This window comes from Elephas maximus, chromosome 14, assembly GCF_024166365.1.
Source record: "Elephas maximus indicus isolate mEleMax1 chromosome 14, mEleMax1 primary haplotype, whole genome shotgun sequence".
NCBI classification, from domain to species: domain Eukaryota; kingdom Metazoa; phylum Chordata; class Mammalia; order Proboscidea; family Elephantidae; genus Elephas; species Elephas maximus.
Window position 1 is genome coordinate 84,211,120 of NC_064832.1, and position 27,977 is coordinate 84,239,096.

General features: G+C 38.2%; 1 long non-coding RNA gene across 1 annotated transcript; it reads left to right on the forward strand.

Annotated features, from left to right (window-relative positions):
* Window positions 1-1,242: 1,242 nt before the first annotated feature.
* LOC126058232 (uncharacterized) lies at window positions 1,243-27,877 on the forward strand. Its single transcript, XR_007513147.1, has 3 exons — window positions 1,243-1,260; window positions 12,903-12,989; window positions 27,810-27,877. It is a non-coding gene; the product is annotated as an uncharacterized LOC126058232 (long non-coding RNA).
* Window positions 27,878-27,977: the final 100 nt, after the last annotated feature.

Below are 27,977 nucleotides of genomic sequence, written 5' to 3' on the forward strand. Positions count from 1 at the left end.
CCAAAGGAAGTTTTCAATGACAAAGTGAGAATGAGCAAGGCTTTAAAGATTGGGAACTTTTTGCTAGGAAAGAAAGAGGCTTGAGGACTGTGTTACTATACAATTTGGCCTAGTTGCCAAATAAAACTTTTGATGAATTTTTTATTAGGTTAGTTTCCATCGAGTCGGTTCCAACTCATAGCAACCTGATGTACAACAGAAGGAAACACTTCCTGGCCCTGTGCCATCCTTGAAATCGTTGTTATACTTAGGCCCATTGTTGCAGCCACTGTGTCAATCCATCTCATTGAGGGTCTTCCTCTTTTTTGCTGACCCTCTACTCTACCAAGCATGACTTCCTTCTCCAGGGATTGATCCCTCCTGACGACACGTCCAAAGTTTGTGAGAGATAGTCTCGCCATACTTGCTTCTAGGGAGCTTTCTGGTTGTACTTCTTCCAAGACAGATTTGTTCGTTCTTTTGGCAGTCCATGGTATATTCTATATTCTTCACCAATACCACAATTCAAAGGTGTCAGTTCTTCTTTGGTTTTCATTATTCATCATCCAGCTTTTGCGTGCCTATAAGGAGATCGAAAACACAATGGCTTGAGTCAGGCACACCTTAGTCTTCAAGGTGACATCTTCGCTTTTGAGCACTTTAAAGAGGTCTTTGTGGCAGATTTTCCCTATGCAATGCGTCGTTTGATTTGATGGAGAATAATGGGCAATATGAGTTGGTCTTAATTTTTTTTTTCTATTCAAATTAAAAAAAAATGAGATGTCTGTCATAATGAACTTCTGGAGCTTTAACAATCACACTGCTATTCTATGAGTTCTTTGTCCCCTTTTTCTAGTAAATTTCCTACTGAAGCTGCAGCCCACTTGACAGTGGACATTTGTGGCAACAGTTAGTGGTTATGCAGGTGCTGGAGCAGCATCAGTGATTCATTTTCAGCTCAGGCCTTAATCTCGAAGTCACTCTTGATAGCAAAAAGAAAGAGGATAAAAGCCTTCACAGGGAACAGGATTGTTTTTGTTCACTTCAGGGAACAGGGAGGCAGCCAGTCAGAATAGAGGGCACTCAGATTAGATCAGCACAGAGCGGAGCTATTGCGGCACAGTCACCGTGAGAAAGAGGTCGCCCTTGGGGTAATAAATAACTGGCAACAGTGTGACTTTGGAGGCACCAGCCTTTTCTAGTACAACTGAGAAAATGCTTATCCTTATGGTAAAGTCTGAGCAACTGCAAAGAAGAGATAAAAAGGAGTTTCAGCAAACGGTAAGTTCTCTGAAACAAGATATTGGAATGACAAAGACTACTGACCTGTATTAGGAATCTCGTCAGGTACACAGAGAGGATGAGCAGAACAAATGGTTGAAAAAGGACAATCTGGAGCAGACTAAAAGGACAGTTTCCCTAATCACACAGGGCGTACTGTCTTTACAAGGTTCTTTGTGAGAAGGATTTGAAAAAAAAAATGCCAGAAGTCCTCTGTATATTATGTAATGATGATAATTAAAATGGAGACAAGATAATTTCTTGAGATAATAATTGGTGTCTAATTCAATTCTTGCTATTGTCAAATAAAAACCAAATACAGACTTAGGTAAGGAAAGACTATTAGAAAAGACTATTGCAATAGGGAAAAGCTCTGCCCCTTAAATCACTGTAAAAATGGCACAGGGCCAGCAGTGTCTGACCTTCTGTAACTTCTCAAAGTGGAAGGAGAACAAAAATCAACAGCCCAAGGCTATTGTGGTCAGACATGCCTCCTCTCTCCTGACATGTTCGCCAATTCTGACATCAAACATCTCTCCCGTGGCACTCTACCTGTCTTCTGGGTTCAGTAATTCATTGCAATGACCACACAGAACTCACAGACCATACTCATGATTATGGGATTTAGTAGGGCAGTAACAGATTACGATTCAGGTTCAGAAACACTCAGGATACAGTTCTTCCATCAGGACAGCCTCTGCCCAGTCATGCTTGCAGGTATGCCTCTCCCTGGCCCTCTGCCTCTGCCCAAAGGCACTCAGCTTTTTTGCTCCATGGTCTGGGAAGCCTACTGCACAGTTTCTCCTGCCACTGCTTCTCTGCCACCTTCAGTGCTACAGCTTGTTCCCTGCCTCCTGGGTCCAGGAGCTTCTCAGTACAGGGATCCTGGGTCCAAAAGACACACTGTCTTCTGTTCCTGGCTGTTCTTCCTTGGTGGCGGTAGGATCCTCTTCTTCCTGTCTCTGGGGTGGCTCATTTCAATCCCAGCAAGATGGCAAAAATGATCAATGCTTTAGTGGGCCAGAATTACCCTATCACACAGTCTCGTCCAATTACCCGGTGAGAGTTACAAGACCATTGCTAGAAAGGCCACACAAATGTGATCCATCACACCACAATCATATACCCAAATAAATCTTTCAAGAGTTAGGCAAAATGGTTTTTCTTTTATAGAGAACAGAGTAAACAAGTCTCGAAAGAACCAGGTGTGGGGAAGTGACCAGTTAGTAGATCAGAGAATGTTTTTCACTGATGAGAGCCTACTCTGTGGGAGTTTTTAAGGGGCGGGGATGGTTGTATGTTGGTTCAGGTTAAGGGTGGGCCAAAGTTCAGAAACTTGGGGAAAGGAGAGAAGCTAAACCAAGTTTGGTTAATAACCACTTTGTTCCATTTGATCGGTGGAGATAAGCAATTCAGCTTATCATTTTGAGGCAAAGAATGGAACTTTGGAGGGTCTCTGTCTGGCCTTCTTACAGGTAAGCAAAGAGGAATCCATGAATCTTACCTAAGTCATATTGGGAAGGGTAGTGGTTGGCAGTGAGCCTTTTTCCAAAATACAAGATGGGAGGATTACACTAACCATTGCTGTTTTCCACTATCACAGACCTCAACATTGTCACTATGTTCCTCCTGTTCCCCCGTGGAAACTGCTGGCTCCATTGTCCCATGAAGAGTTAATCCTGAATGTTCCGATGCAGAATTCACCGGAAAAAAAAAAAAAAAACACTTCCTAGCTTTTGTTTTCTTTAATCCTGAATTTCCTGGGGAGATTACACTAGGAACAAAGGGAGAAAAACATTTCCTTTCAGGGGAGAGACAGAGCAAAGAGAGAAAGAAGAAAAGATTAAAATTTCCCTCTTTGGAGAGGAAATGCAGGTCTGGGGCTCAGTAAGGAATAAATAGATCCGGTGTAGTTCGGTGACTCCAGGAATGTGATAGGATCATAGGACCTGGAAAATGGAAGAGCCACTTGAGAGAAAAAAAAAAGAAGGCTAGAACTTTTCTTCCAGGATGTCTAGCAATACCAAATCAGCCCATGACTCCAGCCTAGCCTATGACAGAAGCTGGGGAGATAACCTTCTTTTAGGTGCCATATGACCTTGAGCAATGTAATTTCAGGATAAAAATGCGCACAAAGGACTACATCTTACTATTTTCCTCTAACGTCCTTCTTTCTAGATTGTTTGCACAATTCTGGAGGAAGAAAAGGAGCTCCAATGACAGTGTATTTCTTACTTTCCTGGCAAAATAGTGGATCAGATCTGCATTTAATCTGACTTAAAGAAAACAAAGCAAAGTAACATTTCTGCACAGCTCAGTTTGTGGATTCAGGTTTATATCCCCTATGATAATGATAGTTTCAGCATATTTAAATTTCACTTTAGGATAACTTTCACATTTACTGTTATATTTAATCCTTACCACAAAGTTACAAAGTAAGTGATATTATATAAATCTTATAAATAATAAAAAATGAGGAGTAGAAAATTTATACAGGTTTGTGTACGGTTTTTAGTCTATGCATAAATCATTTTGCCCTATAGGCTTAAAAAAAAAAATTAGTCTTTCATAATTAGGATATTAATTATTTTTATTGAAAATACTCAAGCAAGACTACAACTAAGGACCTATTTATCTGCCCTGATTTTATTCACAGATAATTTGAAGCATTATATCAGATATCGTTATGAAAATTATTATAAATACTCCATGGTACATTATGCACTCTCTCTCTGCACCACCATATTTCTCTCTTTCTCTGTCTTTTAGACACACACACACACTGGATTTGGGCCCCTAGATATGAAGTATCTATGACACCAGTGGGAGAGGTTCACAGCAAAACACAGAGGGAAAAACAGCTGTCGAATTTCTAAATCGTATATCTCAACCACTCTGTTCTAGGTGTAAAGTTCAAGTAGAATGCAAGAGAGAGAGAGAAAAGAAGGAGGAGAAGGACAGGGAGTGGGGGGGGGAGAAGGAGGAGGAGGGAGAGAAAAAGAAGAAGGGGAGAGAAGGAGAAGAAGAAGAAGTACAAGAAGAAAAAGGATGATAATAATTAGGGAGGGAGGAGGGAGGAGAAAAAAAGAAATGAACGAAAGTAGAAAGAAAAATTCAGCCTTCCCACTCTCTGCTGGGCTAGAGGACAAAGTGATGGAGAAAGGCAACAAAATCAGGTTCTGGTGTGGCCCTGGACCACACTGTTAGTGTGTCTTGTGCTGCAACAGCATAGGAGTGTACGTGAGAGGGAATGAGGATGCTCCGTGGCATAGCAGGTCTGCACAAAGGAACACCCCGGTTCCTAAGAGTCCCAAATGGGCCCTGAACAACGACCAGAGGTTTGCCTGTATGGGTAAAGGTGAGATAAATTTACACTGCAGTCAGCTGAATTAGATGCCTCCGAAGAAATCACAGTAACTACATGGACTTGAGATCAGAACTCACTCTCAGTCACATGAAGCTCAGTCACCACGAATGAGTGCATTTATCCTCTAGCTTCTGCAAAATCCTTCAGATGACTGGTCTAAATCTAAACTAGCAAGGCCATTTTTTTCTGCTACTGGACAGTGCGACAAATTACAGAAATTAAAACTAGATTATTCAGAGCCTTGTTTCCCAAAGAATAGATTGAGAACAATCGTCCTGTGAGATTTGTGGTGATAAAAGGGTTTGGGATCCAAAAAGGTTTAGAAATGCAGAAAATAGACATCATCATTCTGAATTTTACTTAGCACCCGTAATATGGAGTAATATATTAGTATCCTGTGAAATACATTTCAAAAGATTTTATCCAGAAGAATGTAGATGCTACAAATTTCATTTTTTTATTTCTGTCTGTGGTGGGGTTCTTTCTTATAGTTGATCAAACATTACCAGAAAAATAATTTTTGGAAAACAGGTTAAAATCAGTCAATGAGAAAGTCAAATCTTTTAACCTATGGTTCATTCATTGCTTTCCAAAATGTATATTAGATACTCTTAAGAAGGAAGGAGTGCTTTTGCCAATAAATTAAAATTAAATGGAGAAAAATGGAAAGACTCTTCCCCAGCATTTTGCTGAAGTTCGTTAAGGTATTTCTGAGAGATACATTTACTGCAGATAATATATCTGATACATCCACTCATTTGAAGAAAGTCTTTTAGAGACCATTTCATTTGCAAATCTATTCAGGTATCAGCATATTAAAAAAAAAAAAAAAAAACAGGAAAATGTGGTCTAAAATAATATTAAAATAAATTATATCAGTGCTCAAGTTATTGTTTTGCAATAAAACAACCGACAAATGATCCATAGAATTAGCATAATTTCTAGGATATATTCTTACATTTTTATTTCTTTAAATTTTATTTTTCTGGTAATTTCTGTCAGGCAATATATAAATAATTGCATATGACATAAGTTTGGAGTTATGTGTGTGAGTGTGTACACACAGGTAAAATGGCAATGGTCAATATTCTGACTCCAAATAAAAGTGTTGAAAGACTGGTGAAAAGCTAACTTAAAGCTATCTTCATTTTATAACCAATGTAAATTGAACTGAGTTTTTAATATACCTATTGAAATATAATTTTGATATGAGTTACTATCCAAAATATGGGTTAATAAGCCCCACACACCTGTCAGTTTGTAGTACAGTAGCGGCCATGTATGTTTCTCTGATGCTGCAAGCTATGCCACCACTATTTCAAACATGAGCAGGTTCATCCATGGTGGACAGGTTTCAGCTGAGCTTCCATACTAAGACTAGGAAGAAGGACCTGGTGGTTTCCTCCTGAAAAAATTTATCAGTGAACACCTCATAAATAACAGAGGAATGTTGTCTGATATAGTGCCGGAAGATTAGCCCCTCAGGTTGGAAGGCAATCAAAATATGACTTAGGAAGAGCTACCTCCTCAAAGTAAAGTCTACCTTAATGACATGGATGGAGTCAATCTTTGGGGACCTTCATCTGCTGAGGTGGCTGGACTTAAAATGAAAAGAAATTGCTGTAAACATCCATTAATAATCAGAACATGGACTCTAGGAAGTACAAATCTAGGAAAATTGAAGGTCGTCAAAAATTAAATGGACCACATAAAGATTAATATCCTAGGCATACCCATAAGTGAGCTGAAATGAACTGGTATTGGCCATTTTGAATCAGGCAATAATATGCTCTACTATCCCAGGAATGATAAATTGAAGAGGAATGGCATCACATTCATTGTCAAAGATGACATTTCAAGATCTATCCTAAAGTACAATGGTGTCAGTGTTGGGATAAAATCCATACACCTACAAGGAAGACCAGTTATTACAACTATTATTCAAATTTACCCACCAACCCCAACTGCCAAAGATGAGGAAATTGAATGTTTTTACCAACTTTTGCAGTCTTAAATTGACCAAACATGCAATCAAGATGTATTGATAATTACTGGTGAGTGTAATGCAAAAGTTGGAAACAAAGAAGAAGCATCAGTATTTTAAAAATATGCCTTGATGACAAATATTGTATGAGACCACTACCATAAAAACTCATGAAAAGGTTTACACACAAAAAGAAACAATCTTTGATGGTTATGAGGGAGGAGAGGGGTGGGAATGAAAAAAACACTAAATAGACAAAAGATAAATGGTAACTTTGGTGAAGGGTAAAACAGTACACAATACCGAGGAAGTCAGCACAACTTATCCGGGGCAAGGTCATGGAAACGTCATAGACATATCCAAAATCCCTGAGGGACTGGATTACTGGGCTGAGGGCTGTGGGAACCATGGTCTTAGGGAAAAACTAGTTCAATAGGCGTAACACAGTTTATAAAGAAAGTGTCCTTCATTCTACTTTGCTGAGTAGCTTCTGGGGTCTTAAAAGCTTGTGAGCAGCCATCTATGATACTCTACTGGTCTTACCCTGTCTGGAACAAGTGAGAATGAAGAAAACTGAAGACACAAGGGAACAAGTAATCCAAAGGACTAATGGACCACAGTTACCACAGCCTCTACCAGGCTGAGTCCAGTACAACTAGTTGGTGCCTAGCTACCACCACTGACAGGGATCATGACAGAGTCCCAGACAGAGCTGAAGAAAAATGTGGAACAAAATTCTAACTCACAAAAAAAGACCAGACTTATTGGTCTGAAAGAGACTGAAGAAACCCCAAGAGTATGGCCCCCGGACACTCTTTTAGCTCAGTAATGAAGTCACTCCTCAGGTTCAGCCTTCAGCCAAAGATTAGACAGGCGCATAAAATAAAACAAGCCTAAAAAGGCACACCAGCCCAGGGGCAAAGACTAGAAGGCAGAAGGGGACAGGAAAGCTGGTAATAGGTAACCCAAGATGGAGAAGGGAGAATATTGACATGTCTTGGGGTTGATAACCAATGTCACAAAACAATATGTGTACTAATTCTTTAATAAAAGCTAGTTTGTCTGTAAACCTTCATCTAATGTATAATAGTAAGAATAAATAAATAAAAGAACTAGAAGACAGGGCCTGGCAAGTGTTACCTAGTTCCTCCTTTACACAGAAGGAAACTGAGGTCCAGGAAGGGCCTGGAACTTGATCCATATCGTCCACATTGGTAGTTCAGCAAAGGTAAGAGTGGGAAACTGAGCTCCCAGTCCCAGTATTCTTTCTGGAGAGCACTGGGCCTTATTGGAATGTGGACTCTGGCAGATATGGATTCAATACTGCTTCAGCCACTTTTTGACAGGGTTAAAGAAGTTACTGTCAAGTTGATTTCAACTCATGGTGACCCTGTGTGTGAAGAATAGAACTGCTCTATAGGGTTTTCATGGCCTTTTCATGACCTTTCAAAAGTAGATCACCAACCTGTGGGCAGCCATCTAAGATATATCTACTGGTCCCATCCTGGCTGGAGCAAAGGAGAATGAAGAAACCAAAGACACAAGGAAAAGATTAGTCCAAAGGTCTAATGGACCACAACTACCACAACCTCCACCAGACTGAGCCCAAAACGACTAGGTGGTACCCAGCTACAGGCTACCACCACTGACTGCTCTGACAGGTATTACAATAGAGAGTCCCAGAGAGAGTGGAAGAAAAATGTAGAACAAAATTCAAATTCACACACACATGAAAAAAGGCCAGGCTTGCTGATCTGACAGAGACTGGGAAAATCACACAAGTATGGCCCCTGAATATCCTTATAACTCAGTACTGAAGTCACTACCAAGGTTCATCCTTCAGCCAAAGATTAGACAGGTGTATAGGGCAAATAATAACACACCTGAGGAATGTGCTTTGTAGTTTAATCATGCATATGAGACCAAATGGGCACACCAGGATAAAAGCAAAGGTGAGAAGGCAGGAAGGAACAGGAAAACTGGACAAATAGAAACCAGGAAGCTGGGGTACAGAAGGGGTTGGAAACCAATGGCACAAAACAATTTGTGTATTAATTGTTTAATGAGAAACTAATTTACTCTGTACACTTCCACCTAAAGCACAATTTAAAAAAAAAAAAACAATTTTTTTTAATTAAAAAAAGAAGAAAAATTTGGCCTTAGTGACAGAAATGGCACTGGAGATTGCATGATAGAATTTTGCAGGACCAATGACTGCTTCATTGCAAATACCTTTTTCAACAACATAAAGGACAGCTTTACACATGGACATCACCAGTCAGAATGCACAGGAATCAAATTGAATACATCTGTGGAAAGAGATGACAGAGAAGCTCAATACTTTCAGTCAAAATGAGGCCAGTGGCCGACTGCAGAACAGATCGTTAGTTGCTCATATGCAAGTTCAAGATGAAGAAAATTACAGCAAGTCCAAGAAAGCTAAAATATGAACTTGAGCATATCCCACCTGGATTTAGAGACTATCTCAAGAATAGATTTGACATATTAAACACTAATGACTAAAGATAAGACGAGTTGTGGAATGACATCAAGGACATCATACATGAAGAAAGCAAGAGGTCATTAAAAAGAAAGGAAAGAAAGAAATGAGCAAAACAGATGACAGAAGATTGTGAAACTTGCTCTTGAACACAGAACAGCTACAGCTAATGCAAAAAAAATGATGAAGTAAAAGAGCTGAAAAGAAGATTTAGAAAGGCAGCCCCAGAAGACAAAGTATTATAATGAAATATGCAAAGACCTGGAGTAAGAAAACCAAAAAGAAAGAATATGCTTGGCATTTCCTAAGCTGAAAAAACTGAAGAAAAAAATTCAATCCTTGAGTTGCAATATTTAAGGATTCTACAGGGAAAATATCCAATGATGCAGGAAGCATCAAAAGAAGATAGAAGGAGTACACAGAGTCACTGTACCAAAAAGAATTGGTCAACGTTCAACCATTTCAGAAGGTAGCATCAAGTACTGATGGTACTGAAGGAAGAAGTCCAGTTGCACTGAAGGCATTGGTGAAAAACAAGCCTGCAGGAACTGACTCAATACTAATAGAGGTTTTTCAACAAGGGGATGCTTTCCTGTAGGTGCTCACTCATCTATGTCAAGAAATTTGGAAGACAGCTTCCTGGCCAACTGACTGGAAAAGATCCACATTTGTGCCCATTCCAAAGAAAGGTGATCCAAGAGAATGCAGAAATTATAGAATACTATCATTAATATCACACACAACTAAAATTTTCTGAAGATCATTCAAAGGCAGTCGCAGCAGTACATGGGCTGAGAACTGCCAGAAGTTCAAGCCAGATTCAGAAGAGCACTTGGAACAAGGGATATGATTGCTGATGTCAGAAGGGTCTTGGCCGAAAATAGAGAATAACAGAAAGATGTTTATCTATGCTTTACTGACTATGCAAAAGGCATTTGATTGTGTGGATCATAACAAATTACGTATAACATTGCAAAAAATGGGAATTCCAGAACACTTTATTGTGCTTACATGGAACCTGCACATAGACGAAAAGGCAGTTGTTTGAAAAGAACAAGGGAATACTGTGTGGTTTAAAATCAGGAAAGATGTATGTTAGGGTTGTGCCCTTTCACCATACCTATTCTATCTCTCTGCCGAGCAAAAAATCTGAGAATCTGGACTACGTGAAGAAGAACGAGGCATCGGGATTGGAGGTGAACACATTAACAACCTGAGATATGCAGAAGACAAAACCTTGTTTCCTGAAAGTGAAGAGGACTTGAAGTACTTACTGATGAAGATCAAAGATTCCAGTCTTCAGTATGGGTTGCACCTCAATATAATGAAAACCAAAATCCTCACAACTGGATGAGTAAGTAACATAAGGTTAAATGGGAAAGATATTAAAGTTGGCAAGGATTTCATTTTACTTGGATCCACACTCAAGGTCCGTGGAAGCAGCACTCAAGAAATTAGAAGACGTATTGCGTTGGGCAAATCTGCTTCAAAAGACCTCTTTGAAGCGTTGAAAAGTAAGGATGTCACTTTGAGGACTTGAGCTATGGTACTTTCAATCACCTCATATGCACGTGAAAGCTAGACAATGAATAAGGAAGATCTAAGAATAATTGATGCCTTTGAATTATGGTGTTTGTAATGAATGTTGAATAGACCATGGGCTGCCAAAAAAAACAAACAAATCTGTCTTGAAAGAAGTACAGTCAGAATGCTTCTTAGAAGAAAGGATGGTGATACCTCGTCTCACATACATTGGACATGTTATCAGGAGGGACTAGACCCTGGAGAAAGACATCATGCTTGTTAAAGTGGAGAGTCAGTGAAGAAGAAAGACTCTCAATGAGATGGATTGACATATGGCTGCAACGATGGGCTCAAGCAGAGCAGAGATTGTGGAAAGGAAGCAGAATGGGAAAGTGTTTCATTCTGTTGTATTTAGGCTCGCTATGAATCAGAGGAAACCCTGGTGGTGTAGTGGTTAAGTGCTACGGCTGCTAACCAAAGGGGTGGCAGTTCGAATCCACCAGGCACTCCTAGGAAACTCTATGGGGCAGTTCTACTCTGTCCTATCGGGTTGCTATGAGTTGGAATCTACTTGACAGCACTGGGTTTGGTTTTTGGATTTTTTTAATGAATTGGAACAGAGTTAAGGACACTTAACAACTACAAAGCCGGAAGAGCAGACAAACTCACAATTTAGATCAGATTAACTTTAGAAAATTACATTGCTATATAGCAGCCTTAGAAATCACACTTATATCCAAATATAACTTCCTAATTATAGAGTACGGTCACCACTTTTATGCATGGTTCAGAGTACAAACAAACAAAAAAAACCCACTGCCATCAAGTGAATTCCGACTCATAGCAAACACATAGGGTTTCCAATGCTGTAAGTCTTTATAGAAGCAGACAGTCACATCTTTCGTACACAGAACAGCTGGTGGGTTTGTACTGTCAACCTTTCATTAGCTGCCTAGCACTTTAACCACCGCACCACCAGAGTTCCTAATGTATATAGTATAAGCTTCTTCCATTAATAGTGGAGTCTTTTTGTTAACACACTATTAAACAAATTATAGTTAATATTAGGAAAACATATACTTATTAAATGTGCAATTCCAACAAATGAAAAGATGTTAGATGCAGAAAAAGCAGTGATAATGAATTTAAATCCAATCAATTCATAAGATGATTCAGAAAAAGAAAAAAAAAAAATTAAGAGGCTTAGAAATCAATTTTATCCCAAGTCATTTTATGAGGCCAGTCGTAGCTTGACACAAAAATCAGACAAAGACAGTAGAAAAAGAATAAAACTACAGAGCAATATGTCTCATGAATTTAGATGCAAAAACCCTCAACATAATTTTGCACATTGAATTTCAAATTATACCAAGAACAGTACACCATTACCAGGTGGGATTTTTTTTTTTCGTGTATGTAAGGTTGAATTTTTGAAAAGCACTGAATGCTACCCACCGTATCAAAATAGTCTTTTTTTTTTTTTTTTCCAATAGGCACAGAAAGTGCTGCTCTTTATTTTCTATGATGGATCTCATTTTCCTGGCAAGCTCCACCTTGCTCCATAGTTGCAGAGAAAAAACAAAAACAAAAACAAAAACAAACTTTAAACTTGTCAATTCAAGATAATACCCTCTTTCAGGTTAAACAGTCACTTTAAATAATACTTTTTTTGGGGGAGGGGGTCAGTGCAAAATCTTTCACATTTCCTCCCTCTTCCCCTTGTTCCTCTTTGAAGTAGTGTCTGGCTGTATAGAAGAATTTGTGACCTCATGGTGGCTAGGAGAGCATGTGCCACAAATCCATGTGGGGTCTCAGGATGCTCACCTGTCTCTATGGCAGAGTGGCATTTCTGTGGAGTGGTGGCCATGGAGGGCCCCAATGAGGTATGGCAACTCTTACCTAGTCTTTTGGTCAGTATGCTGGCATCATCACTGAAGTCTGTGGATTTTGCCATTTGCTCTGCACACTGCAGCCTTTTTGTTTCCACTAGAACCTTCTGTGCTTCTGTGTTCCTTCACCAGAATTTCCTGCAGGCTACATAGCTTGTGGGGACCCAGTAGCACTGCCTCAGGCTCATCAATCTTCCTACTTATGTCTGCCACTGATGAACAACCACAATACTGGATGTGGCACCAAGTCAAATGGAAGCAGGGCAAGAGCCGTTTTATTTTCTCCTCATGCTATTTAACACACCTTCCTTCTCCAAAAAGTTGCCCTGAAGAAACGTGCTCAAGACATAAGCATCTAACTGCTCTTTCTTCTTTCAGTGCCACCTGGAACAGAAAGGAAGGTTACTACCAGTCATACTGGATTAAGGCCCCCCCGCCAGTCAAGTATGAACTCATTACTTGATTGTGAGTTGTTTATGAGATATCTGCTGATGGTGTATTATAGTTTGTTTGTATGAAGTTTTTTTCAGCCTGATTCTTTTAAGATTTTCTCTTTCCGTTATGTTTCACTTTGCTTAGGTATATGATTTTTAATTTTTCCTGTCTTGGGCTCAGTGATTGTCTAATGAAATATTGCTTCTTTCCCATTCTCTCTATTTTATCACTCTGGTACTCATTTTAGACATATATTGGACCTGCTCATTCTACCTTCCATATCTTAAGTTCTCTTTCATATTTTCCATCTCTTCATAGTAATGTACTGTATTGTGGGTGATTTCCTCAGCTCTATCTTCTATCCATTATTTTCCTCATCAGTTGTTTAAACTGTCCATTGAGTTTTTTTTTTTATTTATTGTGTTTTAAGTGAAAATTTACAAATCAAGTCAGCCTGTCATACAAAAACTTATACACACCTTGCTATGTACCCCTAGCTGCTCTCCCCCAATGAGACAGCACACTCCTCCTCTCCACCCTGTATTCCCCCTGTCCATTCAGCTAGCTCCTATTTCCCTCTGCCTTCTCATCTCACCTCCAGACAGGAGTTGCCCACATGGCCTCCTGTGTCTACCTGAGCCAAGAAGCTCACCCCTCACCAGTATCATTTTCTGTCTTATAGTCTAGCCCAATCCCTGTCTGAAGAGTTAGCTTCAGGAATGGTTCCAGTCTTGGTTCAAAGTAAGTTTTTGATAAATGCTCTCAGGAAGCTAGCAAAAAAGGGTAGCTTACTCAACTTCATAAAGAGCATTTGCAAACAACCTACAACTAGGATTATACTTAACAGTGAAAGACTGAATGTCTTCCCTCTAAGAGAGGGAGCAAGGTAAGGATGTCCACTCTCACCACTCTAGTTCCACATAGCATTGGAATTTCTAGCCACTGAAAAAGCAAAGCAAAAAAAAAAAAGACATACCAATTGGCAAAAAAAGTCATGGGATAAAAAGATCACCATAAAAAAATCTATTTCATTTCTGTACACTAAAATTGAAGAAGTGAAATGAAATATTTAAAATGTAATACCATATATAAAATTTTTTATTATAGCTCCAATAAAATCAAATACTTAAGTATAAATCTAACAAGACATGTACACATATATATGATGAAAATTACAAAATATTGCTGAAACAAATTGTTGTTGTTGTAAAGTGCCTTCGAGTCAGTTCCAACTCATAGTGACAATATGTACAACAAAACAAAACACTGCCAGGCCCTGCTCCATCCTCACAATTCTTGCTGTTTGAGCTGAATATTGCAGCCACTGTATCAATTCATTTTATTGACGCTCTTCCTCTTTCTCACTAACCCTCTATCTTATCAAGCATGATGTCCTTCTCCAGGGAATAGTTCCCCTGATAACATTTCCAAAGTATGTGAGATGAAGTCTCGCCATTTTCACTTCCAAGGATCACTCTGGCTATACTTCTTCCAAGACAGATTTGTTTGTTTTTCTGGCAGTCCATGGTATGTTCAATATTGTTTATGAACACCATAATTCAAATGCATCAATTCTTCCTAGGTCTTCCTTATTCATTGTTCAGCTTTTGCATGCATGAGACAATTGAAAATATCGTGGCCAGGTGCACCTTAGTCCTCAAAGTGACATCTTTGCTTTTCAACACTTTCAAGGTGTCTTTTAGAGCAGATTTGCCCAATGCAATAAGTCATTTGATTTCTTGAGTGTTGCTTCCATTGATGTTGATTATGGATCCAAGTAGAAATAATGGAAGACCTAAATACCTGGAGAAACATACCATTTTTATAAATTAGAGGGCTTGACACTGTCAAGATTTAAATAATCCCCAATTTATACATAAGTTTAACACAATTCCTATCAATATCCTAGCAGGATTTTTTTTTTTTTTTTAGATATAGACAAAATTATTTGGAATAAATGTTATGGCAATGCAAAAAAAAAAAAAACCTTTAATAGCTAAAACAATTTTGAAAAAGAAGAATGAACTAGGAAGACTCATTCTTCCTGATGTAAAAAAAAAAAAAAAAACCCTTTGCTGTCAGGTCGATTTTGACTTAGGGTGATTGACCCTATAGGAAAAAGTAGAAAGTAGAACTACCCGCATCGAGTTTCCAAGTTGCAGCTGGTGGATTCAAACTGCTGAACTTTTTGGTTAGCACTTGAGCTCTTAACCACTGCACTACCAGGACTCCTCCTGATGTTAAAACTTATTATATAGCTATATTAATTATGATGGTATGGTACTGGCAGAGTGAGAGACCCAAATATCAGAAGAAGAGAAACAAGAACACAGAAATAGATTCACACAAATATGCATGAAAAATTTTTGACAAAGGAACCAAAGAAATCCAATGGAGGAAGAATAGCCTTTTCAACGAATTGTGCTGAAGCAATTGGGCCTTCACAGTCAGTAAAATGTACCTTTACCTAATCTTCACACATAATATGCAAATTAATAAAAAATGGGTCATGGATCTCAAATATAAAACATAAAACTCTAAGATTTTTAGACAAAAATAATAGAAGAGAGGAGGAGTCAGGATGGAGGAATAGACAGATGCTTCTGTCGAGTACTCTTTACAACAAAGACCCCCGAAAAAACAAGCGAAACGAGTGTATTTGTAACAAGCTGGGAGCCCTGAGCATCAAAGGCAAGCTTAGACAAACAACTGAGGGGCAAGGGGAGGAAGAGGCCATTCAGAAGTGTAGAGGAGTTACCGGACCTGAATCGCGGGGAGCCCTCAGGCACCATTCCCGGAGCAGCGGCGGTGGCGGTGGCGGGCTGGTCCTAGCATTTGGCGGCAGTTTCCTCAGGGAGAAGCAGCCAGCCACACGGCCTACTCACACCTACAGAACCTGAGGAGAACAGCGCTCTCGCTCTCAGCAAAAGCTAAGCACTTGCATATATTTTACCACACCACCCCCCTCCACCACCAAGTTGGCTTCAGCGGCTGAATCCCTGGGCCTGAGATAGTCCCTGTTGAGCACCTAGAGCCATCCTTCTGGCCCTGGGAAAGGAAAAAAATTGCAACTGCAGGAAAAGATAATTTGCTAGCTCCATTAAATGGGGGAGCTCAGGACAGAAGCAGCTCCTGTCCAGGCATGAACCATCTGTGGACCTTGAGCAGCTTTCCCTTCTGCATGGACCAGTGTGGGCCTATTTTGGGTGAATAAGCCCTTGTTGGCAAACTCCAACCATTTCAGCTGTGCAGTGGAGACGTGGGTGATGTTTGACATTGCTTTGTCTATTAAACAAGGTCCTCACCAACCCACATCAGGGACCTAAGGGCTGGTAGCTCCACTCAGGCCACCCATCCACCCATATCAGGTGTCCAAAGATAACTGGTACCCCCCAGTCCTTACAACAAAAACTTTGAGCGCCCACAGTCCCTCTGCAGAACCCACCCACCAGCATGCTCTAGGGAACAGAGACGAGTTTTCCTCAGAGACACTTGAGGGTTGGTTCTCAACCCCCTGCCTTGTTCAGAGCATGACCCCCTACTGCAATCAGATACTGGTATATACGCCAATCACCCCTGCCCCTCTAAGACTGTAGGATAGAGCCTGTACCACACACTTGATATCAGCTACCTGGACACCTGAGCTGAATTCATATAAGAAAACTGAATGGACTCCTAGACTGATATACCTGATAACAGCTCTAGCCAGCTGGGGACAGGACACCAGAGCTCCAAAGGCGAAAATAATCAAGCCAGTTCACTCAAGCAACCTATAGAGGTATACCAAAACAAAACAAAGCAAGTGGCTATGCCACAGTAAGCAAGCATAAACTAATACAATAACTTAGAGATGGCTCGGAGACAACAGTCAATATCAAGTCACATAAAGAAACAGACCATGATCACCTCAACAGGCTCTCAAAACAAAGAATCTAGGGATCTTCTAAATGAAAGTGCATTCCTCGAATTACCAGATGCAGAATACAAAAGTTTAAAATACAGAACCCTTCAAGACATCAGGAAGGAAATGAGGCAATACGCAGAACAAGCCAAGGAACACACAGATAAAGCAACTGAAGAAATTAGAAAGATTATTCAGGAACATAATGAAAAGTTTAATAAGCTGGAAAAATCCATAGACAGACAGCAATCACAAATTCAGAAGATTAACAATAAAATTACAGAATTAGATAACTCAATAGAAAGTCAGAGGAGCAGAATTGAGCAAGTAGAAGCTAGAATTTCTGAACTCAAAGATAAATCACTTGGCACTAATATATTTGAAGAAAAATCAGACAAAAGAATTAAAAAAAAATGAAGATATCTTAAGAATCATGTGGGACTCTATCAAGAGAAATAACCTACAAGTGATTGGAGTACCAGAACAAGGAGGGATAACAGAAAATACAGAGAAAATTGTTGAGGATTTGTTGGCAGAAAACTTCCCTGATATTGTGAAAGATGAGAAGATATCTATCCAAGATGCTCATCGAACTCCACAGAAGGTAGATCTTAAAAGAAAGTCACCAAGACATATTATAATCAAGCTTGCCAAAACTAAAGATAAAGAGAGAATTATAAGAGCAGCAAGAGATAAACAAAAAGTCACCTAGAAAGGAGAGCCAATGAGAATAAACTCAGACTACTCGGCAGAAACCAAGCAGGCAAGAAGGCAATGGGATGACATACTTAAAAAACTGAAGGAAAAAAAAAGGCCTTCCAAGAATTGTATAGTCATCAAAACTGTCTCTTAAATGAAGGTGAAATTAAGACATTTCCAGATAAACACAAGTTGAGGGAATTCGTAAAAACCAAACCAAAACTACAAGAAATAATAAAAGGGAGTTCTTTGGTTAGGAATTCAGTAATATCAGGTATCAATCCAAGACTAGAACACTGGGCAGAGCAACCAGAACTCAACCCAGACAGGGAAATCCAATAAAAAGAAGCAAGATTAAAAAAACAAAAAAGCCCAACACAGGGTAACCGCGATGTTATTATATAAAAGAAGATAACATTAAAATAATAAAGAAGGACTAAGAAATGTAATCATACACCTTCCATATGGAGAGGAAGATATGGCGATACAAAGAAATAAAAGTTAGGTTTAAATTTAGAAAAATAGGGGTAAATAATCAGGTAACCACAAAAGAGACAAACTATCCTATTCACCAAAATAAAATACAAGGGAAAAATACAGACTCAGCAGAAACAAAATCAACGACAAATTTGAGGAAAGGAAAATATATAAAGAAAATCTACTCAGCACATAAAATCAAGTGGGAAAAATAAACTGTCAACGCACAAAAAAAGACATCAAAATGATAGCACTAAATTCATACCTATCCATAATTACCCTGAATGTAAATTAATTAAATGCACCAATAAAGAGATAGAGAGTGGCAGAATGGATTAAAAAAGAAGATCTGTCTATATGCTACCTGTAAGAGACACACCTTAGACATAGAGACACAAACAAACTAAAACTCAAATGATAGAAAAAAATATATCAAGTAAACAACAATCAAAAAAGAGCAGGATTGGCAATATTAATTTCTGACAAAATAGACTTTAAAGTTAAATCCACCAGAAAGGATAAGGAAGGACACTATATGATGATTAAAGGGACAATACACCAAGAAGATATCACCATATTAAATATTTATGCACCCAATGACAGGGCTGCAAGATACATAAAACAAACTCTAGCAGCATTGAAAAGTGAGATAGAGAGCTCCACAATAATAGTAGGACACTTCAACACACCACTTTCAGTGAAGGACAGGACATCTAGAAAGAAGCTAAATAAAGACATGGAAGATTTAATGCCACAATCAACCAACTTGACCTCATAGACATATACAGAACACTCCACCCAACAGCAACCAAGTATACTTTCTTTTCTAGTGCACATGGAATATTATCTAGAATAGACCCCATATTAGGTCACAAAGCAAGCCTTAGCAGAATCCAAAACATTGAAATATTACAAAGCACCTTCTCTGACCATAAGGCCATAAATGTGGAAATCAATAACGGGAAAAGAAATCAAACACCTGGAAACTGAACAATACCCTGCTCAAAAAGGACTGGATTATAGAAGACATTAAGGATGGAATAAAGAAATTCAGAGAATCCAATGAGAATGAAAACACTTCCTATCAGAACCTTTGGGAGACAGCAAAAGCGGTGCTCAGAGGCCAATTTATATCAATAAATGCACACATCCCAAAAGAAGAAAGGGCCAAAATCAAACAATTATCCCTACAACTTGAATAAATAGAAAGAGAGCAACAAAAGAAACCCACAGACACCAGAAGAAAACAAATAATAAAAATTAGACCTGAACTAAATGAAATAGAAAACAGAAAAACAATTGAAAGAATTAACAAGACCAAAAGATGGTTTTTGAAAAACGCAACAAAATTGATAAACCATTGGGCAAACTGACAAACGAAAAACAGGAGAGGAAGCAAATAACCTGAATAAGAAATGAGAGGGGCGAAATTACAACAGACCCAGCTGAAATTAAAAGAATCATCTCAGATTACTATGAAAAACTATACTCAAACAAATTTGAAAACCTAGAAGAGTTGCATGAATTCCTAAAAACACACTACTTACCTAAACTAACACAAACAGAGGTAGAACAACTAAATAGACCCATAACAAAAGAAGAGATTGAAAAGGTAATGAAAAATCTGCCAACAAAAAAAAAAAAAAGCCCTGGTCCGGAAGGCTTCACTGCAGAGTTCCACCAAACTTTCAGAAAAAAGTTAACACCACTACTACTAAAGGTATTTCAGAGCCTAGAAAATGACGGAATACTGCCAAACTCGTTCTATGAAGCCACCATGTCCCTGATACCAAAACCAGGTAAAGACACCACAAGAAAAGAAAACTATAGACCTATATTCCTCATGAATGTATATGCAAAAATCCTCAACAAAATTCTAGCCAATAGAATTCAACAATATATCAAAAAAAATAATTCACCATGACCAAGTGGAATTCATACCAGGTACGCAGGGATGGTTCAATATTAGAAAAACAATTAATGTAATCCACCAGATAAATAAAACAAAAGACAAGAATCACATGATTTTATCAATTGATTCAGAAAAGGCATGTGACAAAGTTCAACACCCATTCATGATATTAACTCTCAGCAAAATAGGAATAGAAGGAAAATTCCTCAGCATCATAAAGCACATTTATACAAAGCCAACAGCCAACGTCACCCTAAATGGAGAGAGCCTGAAAGCACTCCCACTGAGATCAGGAACCAGACAAGAATGCCCTTTATCACCACTCTTATTCAACATCGTGATGGAAGTCCTAGCCGGAGCAACTAGGCTAGATGAAGAAATAAAGGGCATCCAGATTGGCAAGGAAGAAGTCAAAGTATCTCTATTTGCATATGACATGATCTTATACACAGAAAACACTAATGAATCCTCCAGAAAACTACTGAAACTGATAGAAGAGTTCAACCGAGTATGGGGATACGAGATAAACATACAAAAATCAGTTGGATTCCTCTACACCAACAAAAAGAACATCGAAGAGGAAATCACCAAATCAATGCCATTTACAGTAGCCCCCAAGAGGAAAAAATACTTAGGAATAAATCTTAGCAGAAATGTAAAACACTTATACAAAGAAAACTACAGTACACTTCTGAAAGAAACCAAAAGAGACTTACGTAAGTGGAAGAACATACCTTGCTCATGGAGAGGAAGCCTTAACAGTATAAAAATGTCTATTCTACCAAAAGCGATCTATACATTTAATGCAATTCTGATCCTAATCCCAATGACATTCTTTCACGAGATGGAGAAACAAATTACCAATTTCGTACGGAAGGGAAAGAGGTCCCGGATAAATAACACATTACTGAAAAGAAGAACAAAGTGGGAGGCCTTACTTTACCTGATTTTAGAACCTATTATACCGCCACAGTAGTCAAAACAGCCTGGAACTGGTACAACAGGTACATGGACCAATGGAACAAAATTGAGAATCCAGGCATAAATCCATCCACATACGAGCAGATGATATTTGACAAAGGCCCCAAAACAGTTAAATGGGGAAAAGACAGTCTTTTTAACAGATGGTACTGGCATAACTGGATATCCATCTGCAAAAAAATGAAACAAGACCCATACCTCACTCCATGCACAAAAACTAATTCAAAATGGATCAAAGACCTAAATATAAAACCTAAAAAGATAAAGATCATGGAAGAAAAAATAGGGACAATGTTAGGAGCCCTAATACATGACATAAACAGTGTACAAAACATTATAAATAATGTAGAAGAAAAACTAGATAACTGGGAGCTCCTAAAAATCAAACACCTATGCTCATCCAAAGATGTCACCAAAAGAGTAAAAAGACTACCTACAGACTGGGAAAAAGTTTCTAGCTATGACATTTCTGATCAGCGCCTGATCTCTAAAATCTACATGATACTGCAAAAACTCAACTACAAAAAGACAAATAAACCAATTAAAAAATGTGCAAAAGATATGAACAGATACTTCACTAAAGAAGACATTGACGTAGCTAAGAGATATATGAGGAAATGTTCACAATCACTGGCCATTAGAGAAATGCAGATCAAAACTACAATGAGATTTCATCTCACTCCAACAAGGCTGCCATTAACCTAAAAAATACAAAATAATAAATGTTGGAGAAGCTGTGGAGAGATTGGAACACTTATACACTGCTGGTGGGAATGTCAAATGGTACAACCACTTTGGAAATCGATTTAGTGCTTCCTTAAAAAGTTAGAAATAGAACTACCATAAGATCCAGCAATCCCACTCCTTGGAATATATCCTAGAGAAATAAGAGCCTTTACACGAACAGATATATGCACACCCATGTTTATTGCAGCACTGTTTACAATAGCAAAAAGATGGAAGCAACCAAGGTGCCCATCAATGGATGAATGGATAAATACATTTTGGTATATTCACACAATGGAATACTATGCATTGCTAAAGAACAGTGAGGAATCTGTGAAACATTTCATAACATGGAGGAACCTGGAAGGCATTATGCTGAGTGAAATTAGTCAGTTGCAATAGGAGAAATATTGTGTAACACCACTATTATAAGAACTTAAGAAATAGTTTAAGCTGAGAAGAAAACATTCTTTTCTGGTTACAAGAGGGGGGGAGGCGGGGGGGAGGGGGTATTCACTCATTAGATAGTAGATAAGAACTACCTTAGGTGAAGGGAAAGACAGCACACAATACAGGGGAGGTCAGCACAATTGGACTAAACCAAAAGCAAAGAAGTTTCCTGAATAAACTGAATGCTTCGAAGGCCAGCATAGCAGGGGCAGGGGTCTGGGGACCATGGTTTCAGGGGACATCTAAGTCAATTGGCATAATTAAATCTGTTAAGGAAACACTGTGCATCCCACTTCGAAGAGTGGTGTCTAGGGTCTTAAACGCTTTCAAGCAGCCATGTAAGATGCATCAATTGGTTTCAACCCACCTTGATCAAAGGAGAATGAAGAACACCAAGGATGCAAGGCGATTAGGAACCCAAGAGACAAAAAGGGCCACATGAACCAGAGACTACATTATCCTGAGACCAGAAGAAATAGATGGTGCCCAGCTACAACCGATGACTGCTCTGACAGTGAACACAACAGAGAACCCCTGAGGAAGCAGGAGAGCAGTGGGATGCAGACCCCAAATGCTCATAAGACCATACTTAATGGTGTGACTGAGACTATAAGGACCCCAGTGGTCATGGCCCCCAGACCTTCTGTTGGATCAGGACAGGAACATTTCCCAAAGCCAACTATTCTGACATGGATTAGACTGGACAATGGGTTGGAGAGGGTTGCTGGAGAGGAGTGAGCTTCTTTGATCAGGTGGACACGAGACTATGTTGGCGTCTCCTTCCTGGAGGGGAGATGAGAGGGTTAGAAGCTGGCGAAATGGACATGAAAAGAGAGAGTGGAGGGAGAGAGCAGGCTGTCTCTTTAGGGGAAGAGCAATTGGGAGTATGTGGCAAGGTGTATATAAATTTTTGTATGAGAGACTGACTTGATTTGTAAACTTTCACTTAAAGCACAATAAAAGGTATAAAAAAAATAATAGGAGAAATCCTGAAATTGGTGCCATGTAATGAATTTTTAGACTTGCCACCAAAAGTAAAATCCATAACAGGAAACTTTGATAAATTAGGCTTCATCAAAATAAAAAATGTTATTCTCTGAAAGAACCTGTTAAGAGGATGAAATCACAAATCACAGCGTGAAGAAAAATACTTACAAACCACAAAAATTGACTTATATTTAGAATATATCGAGAAACTCTCAAAATTTAATATTAAAAACACAATCCAGTTAGAATATAGGCAAAAGATTTGCAGAGATATTTCACTAAAGAGAAACAGATGGCAAATAAACATATTTAAAAAATCATTAGCAATTTGGGAAATGCAAATGAAGACCACAATGATATATCAAAACTCACACATCAGATTGGTTAAATTAAAAAAAAAAAAAAGGATAACAGCAAATGCTGGTGAAGATGTAGAGAAACTACTCATACATTGATGGTGGGCCTATAAAATTTTGCAGCCACTCTATAAATCAACCTGACAGTTCCTTAGAAATAAAAAGACTTACCATACAACCTAGCAATTCTACTTTTAGACAGACATATATCCTAGAGAAATGAAAATTTATTTTCATGCAGAGACTTATATATGATTATATATGAATATTCATAGTAGCTTTACACATAATAGCCCCAAACTGGAAACTACTCAAAAGTCCTTTTCCGGGTGAATGGTTAAACAAACTGTAGTAAATTCATACCATGAAATACTAATCAGAAATGAAAGGTAGTCTATCGACATAAGCAAAAACTTGGGTGAACTTTAAGGAACAAACATAAGCCAAGTAGAAAAAAAAGTCAGTCACAAAAGTATAAATCTACATAATCCCATATAATGTTCATTAAACAACATAATTGTAGAGATAAAAAAAAAAAAAATCAGGGGTTGCCAGGGGTCAGGATGTGGAGGGGAAGAGTGGGTGTGACTATAGAGTGTTGCAAGAGGGAGTTTCACATTAATGACACAGTTCTGTATCTTGATCATGGTAATAGTTATAGGAAGATACACATACGTTCAAGTTTCATAAAGCTACACGCACACACACACACACACACAAAAGAGCACAAGAGAGCATTTCAAATCTGAATGTTGTTGTTGGATGGTATCTAGTCGGTTTTGACTCATAGAGACCACCTGTTACAGAGCAGAACTGCCTCATAGGATTTTTTTGGTTATGAAAAACAAATTACCAAGTCTTTCTCCTGAAGAGCAGCTGAGTGGGCTGGAACTGCAAACTTTTGGGTAGCAGCCGAGCATTTAACTGTTATGCCATCAGGGCTTCTTCAAAATCTGAATTAGCTTTACAAGTTACACAGTGTCAGTTTCCTAGTTCTTATATTGCACGATAGTTTTGCAAGAGCCCTGACGGTGCAGGGGTTAAGAGCTCAGTTGCTAACCAAATGGCTGGTAGTTTGAATTCACCAGCCACAACTCGGAAACCCTATGGGGCAGCTCTACTCTGTTCTATACGGTCACTGAGTCAGAATCAACTCTATTCTAACAGGTTTGGGTTTTATACAGTTATGCAAGATGCTACCGCTAGGAGTGACTGAGAGAAGAGTCCCATTCTCTGCACCTTCTTATAAATTTATAATTATTTCTAATAAAACATTTAAAAATCAATTTTAGGTGGTATCAATATAACATATATTTTAAAATATTTACTTCTACATGCCTGCTTGAATCAAAGTGAAATATACATTAAAAGTCTGCTTTGGACTATGAAAGCTTGGCTGCTAACCTAAAGGTTGGAGGTTCTAACCCACCAGCCTCTCTGCAGGAGAATATAGGGCAGCCTGCTTCCAGAAAGATTTACAGCCTTGGAAACCCTATGGGGCAGTTCTGTTTTGTCCTACAGGGTCCTAATGAGTTGAACTTTACTGGATAACAGGGGGTTTGGTTTGGTTTTAGAGACATACAATATTTGCAAATATTGCTAAACTAATGACAGCCTGCAAAACATAAGAACCAACAGGAAGATTATTTTACCAGACAACAGGCTTAACTATCAATCTTGAGGTTGAGTTTTTCAGTAGGACTTTTCTTTTTCTCAGTTCTGAGGAATATTTCTCTGAAAGAAATAAAGAACTATAATTCAAGAGATAGTATGCTTTTTAGTGTATATGTGGAGGGAAATAACTGTTTGAATCCAAAGCTGTTTTAATTAAAAGCATAATGTCAGTACTGGCAATGTGTAAATGTTTTTCAGAAACCCTTTTCATGAAATCAAATGTGTGGAAAATGTGTGAATCTTATTTTTCTTTTGCTTTTTTTATCTTTTAAAAAGAAGGCTTGCCACTACCCAGTGACTAAAATATTTTATTATTTTAAAGAATGAATATCACACAAGTTATTGCAACATGTTTTCCTTTTTGTGTTGGCAATAAACATATTTTTTCTTCATTTAGTTTTGGCACTACCAAGAAAAATGTAACCCTATTTCAAAAAGTACTTCAATTAAACACATTCTGTTGCCAAATAATATGCAAAGAGTAAACTAGCTAATTTTAGGGTAAATACCCAGATAGAATATACATGTATAAATAAATGCATGTATACACATTTAGTAATGCTCTATTGACCTATAAGAGTGAAAAGGAAGTCTAAGATGCCCTAAGTGCAAAAGCCCTGTTGAAATTTGTAATTACATATTAGTCTTACAAAAACTGAATGCACATGTGGAGAAAATATCAGAAGTGTGCAGCAAAACGTAAGAGATGAAGAGAAAGACACTATTGTTTCCATAGTAACACCATGTTTAGCTCTTTGCTGTAACACCATGGTAACTGAAGAATAAAGAATATTGAGTACACGGAAAAGATAAATTTACACAATTAAAAGATACATATTAGGAAAGTTGACATCTGACTACAAAGAGCCATCATTCCCTAATTCTATGTGGGATCAGGATGTTTGTCTCATGGAGTCAGTTTATAAAGAACTAGAAAGGTCTATCATTCCAATTTTTTAGAGGGCTGCACTAGTTCTTTGTTGAAGTATTCTTGATTGGCTTCTCTAATAGTTGCTGTTTCAAGAAAATAAAGTAATATATAAGAAAGGGCTCTCTAAATGATAAAAAAATGATAAATGATAAAGAGCTATACAAATTCATCAGTATAATTCTTTCAAATCCTGACAGTAAGAGTCTGCTGCTTCCCTTGTTAGTAACACCACTAGTTCTCACACATAGGTCTTCTCATGAAAAGAAGTTACTTAGCTCATTCTTTGTAATCCCAGTAATTTTATTTGCATAATGACCATATTTTCTTAATTTTTTTTACCCCAATTTTTTTTTCTACTAGGAAAACTAAAATTTAATATGCGGTTTACATGAGAAATGTAATGAATCCAAGGTCAGAGTGAGGTGATAGCCCGTGACCAGTTTTCTTAGATTAGAAAAAAATCTGCTGCAAAAGACCTCTTTAAAGTGTTGAAAAGCAAAGATGTCACCTTGACGACTAAGGCGCGCCTGACCCAAGCCATAGTGTTTTCAATTGCCTCATATGTTTGCGAAAGCTGGACAATAAATAAGGAAGACCAAAGAAAAATCGATGCCTTTGAATTGGGACATTGGTGAAGAATATTGAATATACCATGGATTGCCAAAAGATTGAACAAATTTGTCTTCAAAGAAGTACAACCAGAATGCTCCTCAGAAGCAAGGATAGTGAGACTACATCTCAAGTACTTTGGACATGTTATCAGGAGGGATCAGTCCCTGGGGAAGGACACCTTGCTTGGTAAAGAAGAGGGTTGATCAACCCTCAATGAGATGGATTGACACAGTGGCTGCAACAATGGGCTCAAGCATAACAAGGGATGTGAGGGTGATACAGGACCGGGCAGTGTTTCATTCTGTTGTACATAGGGTAGCTATGAGTGGGAACTGACTTGATGGTACCTAACAACAACAACTAACAGAAAAAAAAATTAATTGAATCTGATGGCCCAGCATCGTATGGATAACTTCTTAGCTTTTTATTTGCAGAGGTAATCTAGTAGAACATGTTTGAAAATAGCTGTTTCTTCACATGATGACATTTATAACAGTTAAACAAGAAAATGATGTATTGGCCCTTTTTTTTTTTTTTTTAGATCTCCAGTTTTAAAAAAACTGTTGTAATACAGTTGAATCCTGAATGTTTATTTACACTTTTTCTACTGCTATATAAAATGCATAGAAGATTTTGTGTGAGCCTTAGTGACATGATTGTTACATTTACCTGTAGTCATATTGTTCTGTTTGTTGATGTCAAAAAACCTGGATTAACTTTCTTAGTAGAATAGAATTAGTCACAGTAAAGCCACTCTATTAGCTTTTATGACAGGGAAATAGAGTATTGGTAAAGCATCTGGTATTTGAAGTTGCACTGCCTGGCTTCCAATCCCAGCTCTGCTGTTTACTATTTGTGAAATGGAGTGAATTACTTATCCTCTCTGCCTCGTTTTAGCATCTATAAATTGGGTTGATAGTAAGTATATCACAAGTGATTTAAAGGTTAATGGAGCTAATGCAAAAGCAGTTAGAAAGGTATCTAGAATGTAAAAAGCACTGATAAATGATAACTATTATTATTAGGACAATGTTTATATTTATTTGCAAATATTTCAGTTTTGCTAGGCAAGAAAACAGACTAATACCTAAGAGATCTCCAATACCTAATATAATGATAAAAACAAAAATTATGTTTTCCCCAGCTGGATCAAAGGAGAATGAAGAACACCAAGGACACAAGGCAATTACCAGCCCAAGAGACAGAAAGAGCCACATGAACCAGCGACTACATCATCCTGAGACCAGAAGAAATAGATGGTGTCCAGCTACAACCGATGACTGCCCTGACAGGGAACACAACAGAAAACCCC